Source organism: Gracilinanus agilis, chromosome 3 (genome assembly GCF_016433145.1).
Source record: "Gracilinanus agilis isolate LMUSP501 chromosome 3, AgileGrace, whole genome shotgun sequence".
In the NCBI taxonomy this organism is placed as follows: domain Eukaryota; kingdom Metazoa; phylum Chordata; class Mammalia; order Didelphimorphia; family Didelphidae; genus Gracilinanus; species Gracilinanus agilis.
In genome coordinates this window covers 383,511,342-383,527,239 of record NC_058132.1, presented here as the reverse complement: position 1 = coordinate 383,527,239, position 15,898 = coordinate 383,511,342, and the positions used below count along the sequence as shown (strand labels likewise).

General features: G+C 35.6%; 1 pseudogene; it reads left to right on the top strand.

Annotated features, from left to right (window-relative positions):
- Positions 1 to 5,288, top strand: part of LOC123241602 — an 81,088-nt pseudogene extending 75,800 nt beyond the window's left edge.
- The last annotated feature ends 10,610 nt before the right edge of the window (positions 5,289 to 15,898 follow it).

The following is a 15,898-nucleotide window of genomic DNA, read 5'->3' as shown; positions in this document are numbered from 1 at the left end:
AAGGTAAAATATAAATGGACTACATCTATCAATCACTTCCTTAAAGAGATTCCAAAAAAAATAATTCCCAAGAATGCTATAGCAAAATTCCAGAACTCGCAGTTCAAGGAAAAAATATTTTAAGTAACCAAAAAGAAATAATTCAAATATCATTGGTGCTACAGTCAGAATAACATAAGATTTACCAGCTTGTACATTAAAAGATTTTAAGGCCACACATATGATATTTCAGAGGGCAAAGGAGCCAGGAATTCAACCAAGAATCACTTACTCAGAAAAACTAAGCATAATCCTTTAAGAGAATAAATGACTATTTAATGAAAAAGAGCACTTTCAAACACTCCTAATGAAAAGACTGAAGCTGAATGGAAAATTTGACTTTCAAATACAAGACTCAAGAGAATCATAAAAAGGTAAATAGGAAAGAGAAATCAGAAAATATTCAATAAGGTTAAACTCCTTATATACCTACAAAGGAAGATGATTCTTCTAACTGCTAAGAACTTAACCATTACTAGAGCAGTTAGAAGTCATATACATAGACAAAGTGCAAGGGCATGAATAAAATATGATAGGATAGTATCTAAAAATAAAAGATAAAATTAAGGCATGAGAAAGAGGAATGTATTGTGAGAAGAAGGAATGTAATAAATGGAGTAAATTATCTCACATAAAAGAGGTATGAAAGTGTTTACAATGGGAGAAAGATGAAGGAGGTGTGGAGGTGAGAATGTGAATTTACCCGCATTGGTATTGACCTAATGAGGGAAGAATACATATAATCAGCTGAGTAGAGGAATATATCTTACCCTTTAAGAAAGTAAGAGGGTGAGGCAGAGGTGGCTGCCAGACAGCCAGGCTCTGGTTTTCACTTCTCCCCCCTCCCCCCACCCCTCTCCACCCCATCCATTAATATTATTCTTTTCAAGACTCTTTGTTGTCAAGCCAACAAAGTGGAGAGTGCGATTGCAGAAGGGGGTGCTTCTCGTTTCGGGCGGAGGAGGAAGTAGGGGTGCACCTCACCACTATCCCAAGACTGCTGGCAAGAGTGAGTTCCTGGGGAAAACCCCAGGGCAAAATGCTCAGAAATGGATCCCTGCAGGAAACACTAGAGGAGATGACAACTCCGCAGCAAATAACTCCACAAAGGAAAAAGAACGACATGAAGCAATCTTTAGGAAAGTAAGAGGCATACTAAATAAGCTTACTCCTGAAAAGTTTGACAAGCTATGCCTTGAGCTCTTCAAGGTGGGTGTAGAGTCTAAGCTCATCTTAAAAGGGGTCATACTGCAGATTGTGGACAAAGCCCTTGAAGAGCCCAAGTATAGCTCACTGTATGCTCGACTATGACTGTGACTGGCAGAAGATGCACCAAATTTTGATGGCCCAGCAGCTTAGGGTCAACCAGGACAGAAGCAAAGCACTGTAATGACATTCAGACGCGTTCTAATTTCCAAACTACAAGATGCATTTGAAAACTGAACCAGAAATGTTGATATCTATGACAAACGTGACAAACTCCCTCCTTCCCAAGGAGGAGGAACAGAGAGCCATTGCTAAGATCAAGATGTTGGGAAACATCAAAATCATTGGAGAACTTGGCAAGCTTGATCTTATTCATGAATCTATCCTTCATAAGTGCATCAAAACACTTTTGGAAAAAAAGAAGAGAGCACAACTCAAAGATATCGGAGAGGATTTGGAGTGCCTCTGTCAGATAATGAGGACAGTGGGGCCTAGGTTAGACCATGAAAGAGCTAAGTCCTTAATGGATCAGTATTTTGCCCGAATGTGTTCCTTAATGCTAAGTAAGGAATTGCCAGCAAGGATTCATTTCCTACTGCAGGATACTGTGGAGTTGTGATAACACAAATGGGTTCCTCACAAAGCTTTTCGTGACAATGGACCAAAGACAATCAATCAAATCCATCAAGATGCAGTAAAAGATCTAGGAGTTTTTATTCCTGCTCCTATGGCTCAAGGGATGAGAAGTGACTTTTTCCTATATAGAGAGCCTGCTCTATATGGTAGGGTTCCTGAGTGGCATTTGGTGGCATCGGATTGTTAAGACAGGAAAAAGAAAATGAGAACAACCAGACTAGTGGTTAGCCCATGTTGCTCTAATGCTATGGGATTTGGACTTTATTTTATACTGGTTTCAAACAAAGAACACAAAGAAAGAGTCACAGCTGTGAAGGGGTTACAAATCATACACAATCCATTAGAGTCTAAAAGTAGAGAGATGGGTACAAGGACAAGGGCCAAATTCCAACCACCCATTAGTAGAGGTTAATTCTGGGAGCAGAAATATATTTCATAGAGATGTTTACTAATTGCGTTCTGCCTTGATTTACAGATTTGGACTTGGTCAGATAAAGTCTGGCTTCAGTCTTATCTCTATCTTTGTCTGTGTCCAGCCTTGACTATATTTTTTAGAGTTCAGGTTTCTTAATTATCAAGGAGAGAAATTTTTAACTCAGTAGTTGCTGGTCTGCTAAGGACTCAAAGCTTTTCAATAAGTCTATAATGTTTTTCCAATAAGAAAAGGTATGGATCATAAGAGGTGTCAAAAGAGGGGTCTCAGATTTTTATCTATTCTCTTATTGGGACCCTTTATGCCACCCAGGATGAAACTAGACAGGGACCCACTTGGAGGACTTGCTGATATGTTTGGACAAATGCCAGGTAGTGGAATTGGTACTGGTCCAGGAGTTATCCAGGATAGATTTTTCACCCACCATGGGATGTCATTGATAAAATCAACTCTTCAATGGCCATGGGGGTCATATCATGCCTCCTACACAATCTCAGTTTGGAGAGATGGGAGGTAAGTTTATGAAAAGCCAGATTAGTCTGAGGCCTGCTCAATCTTTCCTAATGAATAAAAATCAAGTGCCAAATCTTCAGCCCCAGACAACTATGATTCCTCCCAGTGCACAACTACCATGCACTCAAACACCACCTCTGGGACAGACTCCTCATCTTGGCCTCAAAACTAATCCACCACTTATTCAAGAAAAGCCTGCCAAGATCAGTAAAAAACCTCCACCATCAAAAGAAGAACTACTCAAATTAACTGAAGCTGTGGTAACAGAGTATCTGAATAGTGGGAATGCAAATGATGCTGTCAATGGTGTATGGGAAATGAGGGCCCCTAAACACTTTCTCCCAGAGATGTTAAGCAAAGTAATCATTCAATCAGTCGATAGGACTGATGAAGACAAAGAAAAAGCGAGTGCTTTGATCAGTTTACTTAAACAGGAAGGAACACAATCCATTAAAGTCCTTGAGCCATAGGAGCAGGAATAAAAACAACTTTATGCAGGCTTTCTTGAATGTATTGAATCAGTGCCCCAAACTTGAGGTAAACATCCCTTTGATGAAATCCTATTTAGCATAGTTTGCAGTCTGGGCCATCATTTCAGAGCTAGCTCAACCACTGGAAAGTGGCACCAACTTCCCTCCCTTCTTACTTTGCCTTCAACAATTAGCTAAGTTACAAGATTGTGAATGGTTAACAGAACTTTTCCAACAAAGCAAAGTCAATATTGTAATGCAAGGTGGCTAACAGAAACTTTTTGCTTCTGCAATTTCAAACGGTCACAAAAAGGCAGTTAGAGGTTTTAGAATCTTCAGAAAGACAGTTGGAAGCCTGAGGCTATAAATAGGGCTGAAGTTCCAACTAAGGGGGCTTTTGCCTTCTGGCTTTCACTTTGGCTGGAGGCTTTTGCTTTTTGAGCTTTGGCTTAGCCTGTTGGCTTTGGCTTTTCAGCTTGGCTTTGGCCTTTTAGCTTCGGCCTTGGCCTGTGCTTATTTTGCCTTGAGGAAATTTAGACCTATCTGATTTCTCTGGACCTCTCCCTGATCTCTCTTCATTTACAACCCTCCCTTTCCCTTGAATTTCCCTTTGGGCCCTGGGAGGAAGGGAGGGATTAGTGATTGAACATTATGGATTTAGTTCCTGTAGGCAAGTAGAGCATCCTCAAATAAATCACCCCTAGTTTGGTGATTTGATAAATACTTTACTTTAGGGCAGTCAAATCTTCCTGACTGGAAGAGCTGGACTCTTTCAGTCTAAACCTCTCCAGCAACCCATTCCCCACCATCAGCCCTCTCCCTAGCAGCAGTTAGAAAAACCTGAACCTCTTTCCCTCTGATTAACCTGACAATAATAAATCCCCTTTGTTACCTACTCAAAGCCTCTGGTGAATCATTGTATCAAAGATTAAGGCAAGGGCTAAAGAGGGAAGGAATTATTTTCTTTTATTTCTTGAGGGAACTGTGGGCATCCATCTTGGCAAGAAGTTCTTACCCGAGACTTCCTGCAGCCATCAGTTTCACTGGCAGGGAGGAGCCGTTTCAACTCCTCCCTCAAGGGACTTTAGAAATTAACAAGAGAAAAACCCCAGCCTTGATCTAAATATTTCTTACCAGCCTAATTTCTCCCTGTATCCTCTGTCTCAAGCCTCAGTGAATAAACCTGTTTGAGCTGCCCTCCTATATACTCCATTTCCCTTATCTCCTTTATACCTTCCCTTACCTTCATTCCTCCTCCAATCACCTTATAATCACCTATTTCCATTTCATCCCTCCTCACTACTCAAATTTCCCTGAGAACTGCTCAAAGATTACCCACTTTTTGATAACAATATGCAGAAAATGCTTCCAGAAATCAATCAGAATAAGGATCACATGTTGGAGATTTTGGAGGGAAAGGGACTTAGTTTCTTGCTCCCACTTCTCAAATTGGAGAAGGAACTCTTAAAGCAAATAAAGTTAGATCCATCCCCTCAAACCATATATAAATGGATAAAAGACAACATTTCTCCCAAATTTCATGTAGGCAAGGGATTTGTGAACATTTTAATGACTAGCTTCTTGCAGTATATCTCTAGCGAAGTAAGCCCACCCAATGAGGAAAAAGATTCTTCCTTTGCTCCTTCCAAAGAGCAGTTGGAGCAGGAAAAACAGTTGCTTCTCTCTTTCAAGCCAATAATGCAGAAGTTCCTTCATGATCAAGTAGACCTACAAGTATGCCCTGTATGCTCTTCAGGTGCACTGCTACAATAACAGCTTTCCAAAAGGCATGTTACTGTGCTTCTTTGTTCATTTCAATGATATGGAAATAATTGAAGAGGAACCTTTCTTGGCATGGAAAGAGGACATAACCCAAGAGTTTCCAGGGAAGGGCAAGGCTTTATTTCAGGTTAACCAATGGCTCACCTGGCTGGAAACTGCTGAAGAAGAAGAATCAGAGGAAGAAACTGAATAAAGACCAGCCAAAGCCTTAAAATTGTGCAAACATACTGTTGCTAGGGTGTAACTGCGTTTGACCTAACCACTGCGAAAATTCATTCTGCTGTCATGTTTTCACAATATCTAAAGCAGAAGCATGTCAATAGGATGTTATTCTGCCTACGGTTTTTTTGTAGTGTAACGTCTTAATCATAGTCTACCATCAAATATCTTAGAGTATCCTTAATGTTTAGATAGTGTGTTAGCAGCACGCAATAATTGCATCCTGAGTTCTCAAGCAGAGGCAGTCTGTTGCAAGGACCTTCTTGGCTATTGTAAAAGTGAAATTTGGGAGATGCCATCTAAAAGTATATATATTTTCTATGGACACGTGGGAATTATCAAACTACATTTCCCGTGGTCCAACGGGTTTCCGTTTCCTGTTCTTTGGGCGTGGGGATGCCTAAGTCACCACACAGAGGTCAGTTTAAATATCCTGGGTTAGGAGGAAGTAGCCCTCTTGGCTAACAGACTCAGGAAGAGACGGGAGGTAACAATAATGGCTGGGCGGCACTTTTGAATTCTTACAAGCACGTGGTCTAATGACTTTATCTATCAGTATGGCTTTAATTAAAATACTAATTTATATTATTATTTCAGTCTTTATTATTTTTTATCGTAATACTGCCAGTTATCATAGGCTGTTTTAAGTTAGAAAACTGAATAGCAACACTGAGTACTGTAGAGATGCACTTTGCTCAGTGTAATACTTGAGTCCTTGCAATATTGGATTATCCATTTGCTTGTTACAGAGGATTCTTAACTGTAATCAATGGTTGTTGCCGTAATAGTATATTGCCTGTATGACAGTTTAATTGAGGGGAACAAAATTAAAGGATAGGATAAGGGATTCCACACTTGAAACCTAAGGGCAAACCACAGGGGCAAGGGAAGGACTTGACTACACTATTCTAATTGACCTAAGCCAGGCAGGGCCCAAAGGAAGCAGTTCTGAAGACATAGGGAAAGCTCCTCCAAACCTGGTTCCAGTCAGGTTTGGTCAGCTCAGCTAAAGGCCTGAGATTGACTTTCAATAGGGGTCTCACGGTTATCCAAGGATGGTCACAGGATGCCAAGAGCCAAGGTGATCCAAGGTACCCAGGTTGGGAGAGTGTGTTTGAAATTCTGTCCACCCGATCACAAACCACTTCTCCACTTGGTCCTGCTCTTCAGGTCTGTTGTCCACATGCTGAAAGCCTTCACCTCTCAGGATCCCAGGGAATCTGGATGCAGTTTTTCCCTAACTCTGAGATCTCCCAGGGTTAACAACAGTTATGTCCCAATCACTAATGGAGTCTCTCTCAGAGCACATGCCCCACTTCCTGCTCCTTCATTCCGTCTTGGAATCCTCCAGCCCTTCCTGCTAGGTCCAACACTAACACTAAATTAATTGCTAAATAACTCTCACACCCCTTTGACCTAATAATTTCTTTCCTAGGTTTGTATACCAAAGGGATAAAAAACAAAAAGGGGAAGGATTTATATCTACAAAAATATTTTTAAGGTTCTTTTTGTAAAGGCAAAGAATTGGAAACTTTCCATCAATTGGGAAATGGCTGAGAAAGTTATAGTATGTGATTGTAATGAAATACTATTATTTTGTAAGAAATGACAAGCAGGAAGAGCCATGAAAAACCTGGAAAGACACAACCTGGAGCAGAGTGAAGTAAGTAGAACATTGAGAACATTGTATACAATGATAGGAAATATAGTGAACCAAAACAATCCTAAAGGACTCATGATAAAATATAACATTGATTTTCAGATAAAGAATTGATGAAGTCTGAATCCAGATCAAAGCAAACTTTTTACCCTTTCTTAATTTTTTTTGATAATCCTTCCCAAAAGGATTATTATGGGAAAATGTAAAATGTAAAGAGATAATAAGGAAAATAGCCTCATTTATGATTGTTCTAACTTCTTTGTGTAATTATACCTTTCCTGTTGTTAGTCTTTACTCTTATCTTCCTCATAGTCCTTTATTTGTTGGATATGGTAGTCTCTTAAAACTTATCCATCTGCATTGCCCTCAGAGATCATAGTGTTCCATGATTCATGGATATACAACAATATTGGTAACATATTGAAAAAAAAATGGACCTTTTTCATTGGAAAAAGTTTCAGTCATTAAAACATTTTTGTAAATTCCAGAAGCTATTATAGCTAGTAGGCCTCTTCCTATCAAATTTAGGGTCCAACTCACTGTTTGCACTACTTCTATTGCCAGATGAGACCTAAAGGTTTCCTATCTCATTACATTTCATAAGGTAGAGTCATTTTTGAATCACTTGTTTTTGTTTTTTCTTTGTAGATGACTAAATCAAACTCCTTTGAATAGTTATAGATCACTTTCAGAAGGTTCTCCAGAGTTTGAGAGACTGATGTAACCAATTAGATTCTGCCTATAAATGGAAACACCTTGAAGAATTAACAGTTAACTCTAGTGCATTTTATCTTTTGATCATTTCTAATTTATCAAATATATATACATATATGTATGTAGTTTGTATTTATTAATTTACATGGTGTTTTTCTCATTAGAATATAATAACCTTGCAATCAGGCTGTATCTTTTGCCTTTCTTATTGGATTGTGTTGCATTCCATTGTATTTTCTATTATGAATCATTTTTCAAATTTGACTTTGTGTTTAATCTCTTCCATAATAATTGTTGTCAACTTTTGTAAATATATGTCTCCTTTTTTATGTTTTGTCTGATATTTATGATGAGAACCTTTCAAAGAATCTTTAATGATACTGATGTGAGATACCTTGTTGGAAGAGAATTTTTGAGATGACATTTTATATTACTAAATCAAATGCTCTCTATAATCAATAAATAATAAGCAAAACAAGATCATTATCCATCATATTTCAGTCAGTCATTAAAAAAGGAGCAATATATTCTACTGCTGAATCTTTGTTATAAAAGCTTTCCAGTTTCCTATCTTCATTACCAAATATATCTTTGATAAACATGAAGATGACATTCGTAAAAATTATACATTGAGAGGAAAGTGGGCATATATTTTTAGATGTTAATATTTCCTCATGCAACTTTTTTGGTATTAATTAAATTTATTTTTATTATTTTTCAAATGTTATTTTCCTGCATTTCATATGATTTGTGAATCATTATCCCAATGTCAATAGTTCTTTCTAATATTTTTCTTTTAATTTTCCTTCTATATCTTTTAATGGCTTCAATATGACTTTAATAATTTTGTTCTTAACAATCTTTGTTTAACTAAGTTTTTCTCCCAAGACTTTTCATTGAATTATATAATTAATCCACCCATTTCAGAAGTGTTCAAATTAGTTACTGATGATGTGAGATTGGTAACAGAGAGAAGAAATGATATAAAGAAAATAATAATTTCATATATATGTATAATGTGTGAATATATATGTAAATCATGTCATAACAAATAGATCCTGAAAAAAAACACAGTTAATTTGCTTAGATGACATAAGTATGGCGATGTTAGTTGAAATAAATCAATCTGGAAAGCAGATATTTGTAAAAATTCATCGATAAAATTCTTATGTATGGAGAAAGTTGATTAATAAGTGAATCCTCTATCAATAGTTGTTTCCTAGCTATCTATATACAATCAGTTTTATCTTATTAATGAGTTATCACAACCAGGGCCTATCAATTCCTTTCTTATAGAAAATATTTTTGATAAATAAATGTGTGACTTCTGTGCCACCTATAAATCTTTGGGTTTTCCCTTTTCTTTTTTCCTGATGCATGTTTTTTGATATATAATCTAAAACTTTGTACTTATATATCCCTGAGTCTCAAAATATGTATTAATTGATTTTGAAATATTTTATTCAGTTCCTTAAGAAATGTATATGCTATTTTTATCTTCTGAATGGATGTTGGTACAAAACTTGCAATTACTTTAATGGTCACCTTTTTGGAGATAATAACAGTAATAATTAAAAAAGAAATATTCTGTGAAATGATTTCTTCTTTTTATTTGGTAAATGATTAAAATGAAATCTCTAGCTTCTTTAATTATCTTTACAAAGAGAACCTACACACTGTCCTTGCATCTAATATGATCTTCCTACTTTTATTCCTTTCAATGTTATGCTCATTTTTTAGTTATTATACAATGTGTTCATATTAAGAAAAATCATGCAGTTTATAAGACAAAAAATTGATTCTTAGCAGTTTAGTACTTAAATAGAATCCTAAAATTGAAAGGGTTGGCTCTCCTGTTTGATTTATAGTAGCCAAGGATGAATATAATTATCCCTTTCCTTATTTTAATGCTGGTGCAGGGAATGCTTCTTGTCAGTTTTTCATGATGATGTACACAGTCTATACTGCTATTACATAGTAGTCACCTTGATGGAAATGATAGAATTTCATAATTTCTAAGATAGACATGGTTGGCAAATATTTTATTTCTATATATTTAAGTTGTCAAGATGGCAGCTTAGAAGGAAAAGTAGAGTCCTCTGATAAAACCCTTCCACCAATGAAAAACAAAGCACTTCAAGGAGGACCCAAAACAAAATACAACAACAGATTAGAGGAGGGGGAGGGAGGTTGGGGGAAGATCCTCTTGCTTAATTTAACTTAAAAGTATGCAGAGAAGGTTGAATTCTCCTGTTTAAGGAAAAGAAAGAAGGAAGGTCCCAGTTTCCTTCTCCCCACCTTCTGTGCTGAGACTTATGTAGTTACTGATATCTCAGAGCAAGGACTCCAGCCCAGAGGGAGTGCATTGCTACCACAGCTACTAGATGCTCAGGGCTCTGACCACAGCTGACAGGGAGGCAGCTGGAGGAGAGGGGCAGAAAGAAAGGCAGGTTGGTCACAGCCTTCAGCCACCACTCCTCCACCTTGGGCCTCTGCATTTGGATGTTTTGGCTTCAGGGCACATCCAGGTCTTTAGATCAGCCCAATCAAGTTTAATCCCATCTATCAAAAGTTCAGATAAGAAGCCTTCAGAGGGTAGGGAAGCTCAATCTCCAACACCCCTCCCCCACCTACTGCACTGAGACCAGAGGTAAGAATCCAGCTAACTGAGATCCCAGGGAGAAGGCTGCAACCATGAAAGAGTACCTTGGTACCACTGGGGAAAGTTCAGGGCCCTGACCAGGCAGCTGGCAAGGAGGCGGCTGCCAGAAAGGAGTAGAAAAGAGGACAAGGGTAACTACCTTCAGCCTCCACACTCCATCACTTAATGTAGTTAATCAGCAGAGCAGAGAAGAAATCCCTTCAGGGCAGAATAACCCAAACCCACAAATCTGGCAAATAAACAGAGAAGAAAGAATATAGCCAAAGGTGGGGGATGAAAAAATATACTTATAAACAACAGGAAAAGGAAAAAGAAATTACAACTGACAGCCTCTATCCAAGTAATGAATAAAGAACAAATGGAACAGAAGAGTACCAAGGAACACCAAGCAAAAACTCAGGAACTCCAATGAATTAGACATAGGCTTTGGAAGAACTCTCTCTATATATAAGTTGCAGAAAAACAATGAAATTATTTAATTTTAAATTTACATGATAGTCATTTGCACAAAAGTTGAAACATTAATAACAACCTGGATAAAATATTTTCAACAGACTAAAGACCTTAAGGGGAATATTTCTTTAATCAAATTTCTCTACTTAACTTACAAAAATATGCAAAGTTTTCATGGATTTGCATCACTCTTTAGAGTTTAATTACACTTTTCTCCCTAACTATATTTTTGTGAATATTTGCCTCACCATCCCTACTTAGAATACAAATGTCTATAGTTGATTAATGATTGTTCCAAAACACCCAACAACAATCAAAATGAATCTATTTTAAAAGAAATTACAGGCTCCATTCAAACTTATCTTGCCCAAGACAGGACCTGAGTTTAGATCAGCTTGGAGTTCTCCATTGCTGTGACTGCTGACTCCTAAAGTGTGATAAAATATTGGGTAAAGTAGTCAGCAATGGGAGGGGTAAAAAATAGGAATGTCCTGGAGGCACTTTTTGCATACTTAAGGAGGAGACTGATTCCATGTTTCAGCAAGAAGTCAATTGGTGATTAGAGGCAAAGGAGTCTATATTCATTGCAAAATATATTATAGTAAGTTCATTATTATTAATAATAGGTAAAAATAAAAATGCCTGATCTTATTACAAGGTTTGCCAACATTTATCACACTAGGAAAGAAGAGGGAACTTTCAAAGTTTTATACAAGAGTGCATTAACTCTACCCAATAGATGTCTTTTAAAAAAATGTTGAAGGTATTAAGTATCCTTTGAATTCTCCTGAATGGGAAGAAGCTTTTTTTTAAGAATGCCAAAAGAATTTACCTCTTATTTGAGAGATTTAATATTATGCAAAAATCAATGGCCCTAGAGTTCAGCATACTTGCATTCAAGCTTTAAAAGATCATGTAGGCAAATCACTTTTCATCCAACATTTCTTTTTAATTTTTAACTATTTTAAGGAACCACCAAACACCTACAACTATTTAGCTCCATTCATCAAAGGAATAAAAAAATGTAGGAAAAAAAAGTTAGACTAAATCAGAAACCCAACAGTCTAGAGCCACCTGAATTTTACCCATCATAAAGGTTGCATCTAATTACACATAGGGTCTTCCTAAAATGGGGTACTTTTTGGTTGTAGCTATTGTAGTTATTGGTAAAACCATTAAGGACATTGTTATTAATTCCCCTCTCCCCCTCAATCTGTTTTCTGCCTCATTAGATTTCATATTCATAAGGATATACTTACTGATCTTTCTTTTATAGATGTCTATAGTTTTTCATTGAAGAATTAAGCTCCCAATATAAAGAGATCAACTACTTGATTTTTAGCACAATTTGATTCTGGATTTGGCTTCTCTCTCTTTTAGTCAGAAATGTGTGATCATATACACTCTTTGATTTATATTATTATTTAGTAGTAGAATCAGAGGGGGGGGGAAAGGAGAATTATCATGCTTGTGTTAATTAATAACTTTTTTCCCATTAGGATCAAAAGGACATTGCAATCATATTCTTCAAACTGTAAAACATTAAGATATATTTACTGCCTTCTTAAATTATATTATCAATTTTGCTAATAATTATGATTAATTTAGAATGGATAGATTTTACAATCTGGTTAGACTGGATCACTCATTTTTATCTATAGATTTGGCCTCTTTTATGCTATTTTAAAAAAATATTTATTTTTATCAAACAATTGAGGATGATAGAATAATTTTAGATCACCTAATTTAGATATATTAAATGTTCCTTTAGATGGATCCATGTACCTTTAAATATACTTTCTGTCTTCCTTATTATTAAATAATTTTTTCAAATATTTATTCACTTGTGATAATTTTCTAATTTTTAATCACAGTTTGTGTTTTCTTTTAATAATGTTACTAAGTCAAAGGGTATGCACAGGTTTCTAACTCTTTGGGCATAGTTTCGAATCATTCTCCAAAATAGACTAGTTCTCAGTTCCACCAATAATGCTTTAGTGTGCTATTTTTTCACATTTCCCACATTTGTCATTTCTTCTTCTTTCATATTAGCTTACCCATGAGCACTGAATATTTTTCCAATATTTAAGATTTGTCTTTATTTCTATGATGTGTTACTGTATGGTCAGATTTTTCTAGCTTTGAGAGGGGAAAATTGAGGTCACCTACTAGTATATTTTCATTCTCTATTTCTTCATATTATTCATTTATAATTTACCTTAAGAATATGGTTTCCATGCCATTTGTTGCATATATGTTTAGTACTAATATTACTTAATTTTCTATGTTGCCTTTAGCTATAGTTTCCTTGATTATACCATTTAATTAGGTCTATTTTTACTTTTGCATTGTCAGATGTCATGATCAGGAACACTGCCTTTTTTACTTTAGTCAAAACATAATAGATTCTGCTCCAATCTTTTATTTTAACTTAATAGGTATGTTGTTCATTCAAATGTGTTTCTTATAAACAACATACTGTTGGATGCTAGTTTCTTATCCATTCTGCTATCTTCTTTTGTTTTAAAGGAGTGTTCATTCCATTCACAATTATGTTCCTTCAATTCTCTTTTCTTTTACTTATCTTCTCTTTTTATTCTCTTACTCCTCTAAAGTCTGTATTACATCTGACCACTGCTCTTTTATCTGATCTTCCTTTTAGCATATTCCTTTTCTCTTATTCTCTTCTCCTTCCCTTCCTACTTTCTTGTTCAGTAAGCTAGATTTTTATTATCAGGGGAATGCATAAATACAATATGAATATGATTATGTATGTAGATGTGTATGTACTTTTGAACTAAATTAGATGGCAGTGGTTTTCAAGCACCACTTGTCTCCCTCACTGCTTCCTCTCTATTGTAAAAAGTTATACTGTATTTTCCTTTTTACATGAGATTATTTTTGCCTTTCTTCTTTTCCCTTCCACCTTCTCCCAAAACATCTTTCCTTTTTCTATATTATTCCAAAATGATTAATTCATTCTCATTCTCTTTTTCTATATAGAGTCTATGTAAATGCCCTAATGATGATAAAATTCTTAGAAGTTAAAAATATCCTTTTCCCAAATAAGAAGAAAACAGTTTAACCTTATCAAGTATTTTATGATTGCTCTTTTATATTTACTTTGTTATGGTTTGCTTAAGTCTTAAATTTAAAAGTCAGGTTTTATTTTTTTTTCTGCTTTGATCTTTTCATCAGGAATACTTTCATTCCACTATTTTATCCAATTTACATTGTTTCAGTTTTGCTGGGTTGGTTATTCTTGGTTGCAATCCCAACTTTTTTATCTTTCAGAATAACATATTCCTAGAGTCTCACTCCTTTTACTTCGTAGCTTCTAAATCTTAAGTGTTCCTTACTGTCACTCCACTATATTTTAATTTTAGTTTTCTGGTCATTTAAAATATTGTCTCTTTCACCTAGGAATTCTAGAATTCATTTGCCATATCTTTGGAAGTTTCCAATTTTGTATCTTTTTAAGGTGGATATTGCTCGTCTTTCAATTTTTATTTTTATTCTCTGGTTTTAGGACATTGGAGCAGATTTCCTTGATAATTTCTGAAAATATAATTTCTTGGCTCTTGCTTTGATCATGGCTTTCAGGAAGTCTAATAATTAAAAAAATTATTTCTATTAGATCTATTTTCTGGGTCAATAGTTTTATCAGTGACATATTTTATATTTCTTAGTATTTTTATCCTTCTGCTTTTACTGTTTATGTCTCCTGTAGTCATTTGCTTCTATTTTCCCAATGCTTCTTTTTAAGGGATTGTTTTATTCAGTGAGCTTTTGTATTTTTTTTCCTATTGGGTAAATTAGACTTTTTAAAGCTTTTTTGTTGTTGTTTGATTGATTGTTTATTTGTGTTTAGTGAATTTTTGTATTTTTCCCCCCTTTGGCCAATTCTGTTTTTAAAATGTTATTTTCTTAAGTATTTTTTATGATTCTTTTACCAAGGTGCTAATTATCTTCTAATAATTTTCTTCCTTTGCTCTCAATTCATTAAATAAATTTTCCTCCACCACACTTATTTGATTTTGAAAATAATTTTTTATGTCTTTTCCATAAATTCTTTTTTGGTTTATGTCCAATTCTTATTTTTGAGGATTTGCATATATGTATATATATATGTATATATATATATATATATATCCTTTGTTTTCTTCTAAATTTTTGTCTCAATCTTTCCTGTCAACATAGTAAGTTATTTTTTGTCAGACATTATTTCTGTTATTTGTTCTTTTTTCCCAATTAATTCTTGATTTTTAATTTTATGTTGAATTTAAGCTCCTTCATAAGCATGACTAAGGAAGAGTCAGTCTCTTAAGCTTCAGACTTTTTTTGCTCTACAGTTTTCAGAGTTAGTTCTAGTTCTGGAAGTTTTCAAGGTTTTTAAGGTGGAATGATATGGGAAGATCTGTTGTCACTTCTCTCCTCTTCAGTCCCTGATCCCTTAGGTTTGCAACAAATACTGTTCCTCCAGGCCCCTGTTCCATTATGAACAGAAACAATACTTTTCCTCAGGGTGTCTCTTCCCTTTTGAACAGAAACAATTCTTCTTAGAATTCCAACTCCTTATTTAACCTAAAGTACTTCTTTCTCCCCTGGAACTATTACCCAGGAGTGAGAATAGATAATGAAGTTGCCAAAGAACATCCTGTTCTACATTCTGTTCTAGTATGGGGACAACTGTAATCTCTTTCTGATCATTTGCTAGGTCCACTTGCCATTTCTGAATTGAGAATTCTGAAGTTGCTTGTTGCTTCTCTTGTAACTATCTGGTTCTCCAGCTGATGTTTGACCATGTGGGCTCCAGGTCAACCTCCACCCCTGGTTACAGACTTAACTTTCTGATCTCCTAAGTCAGTGATGGGCAAACATTTTAAAGAGGGGGTCAAAGGAAAGGAAATGCTCATCTGTCAGTCTGTTTCTAAGGCAACTCCTTTGAAGTTTCATTGTATTGTATCCTACTCATTGTATTAGTCAGATTAGGAATAATGTCACAAGGCTGGATAGAACATTTCAGGGGGCCACATCTGGCCTGCGGGCAGTAGTTTGACCATCACTGTCCTAAGTTATTATGACCAATAATAATGTCTTCCACTGATCAT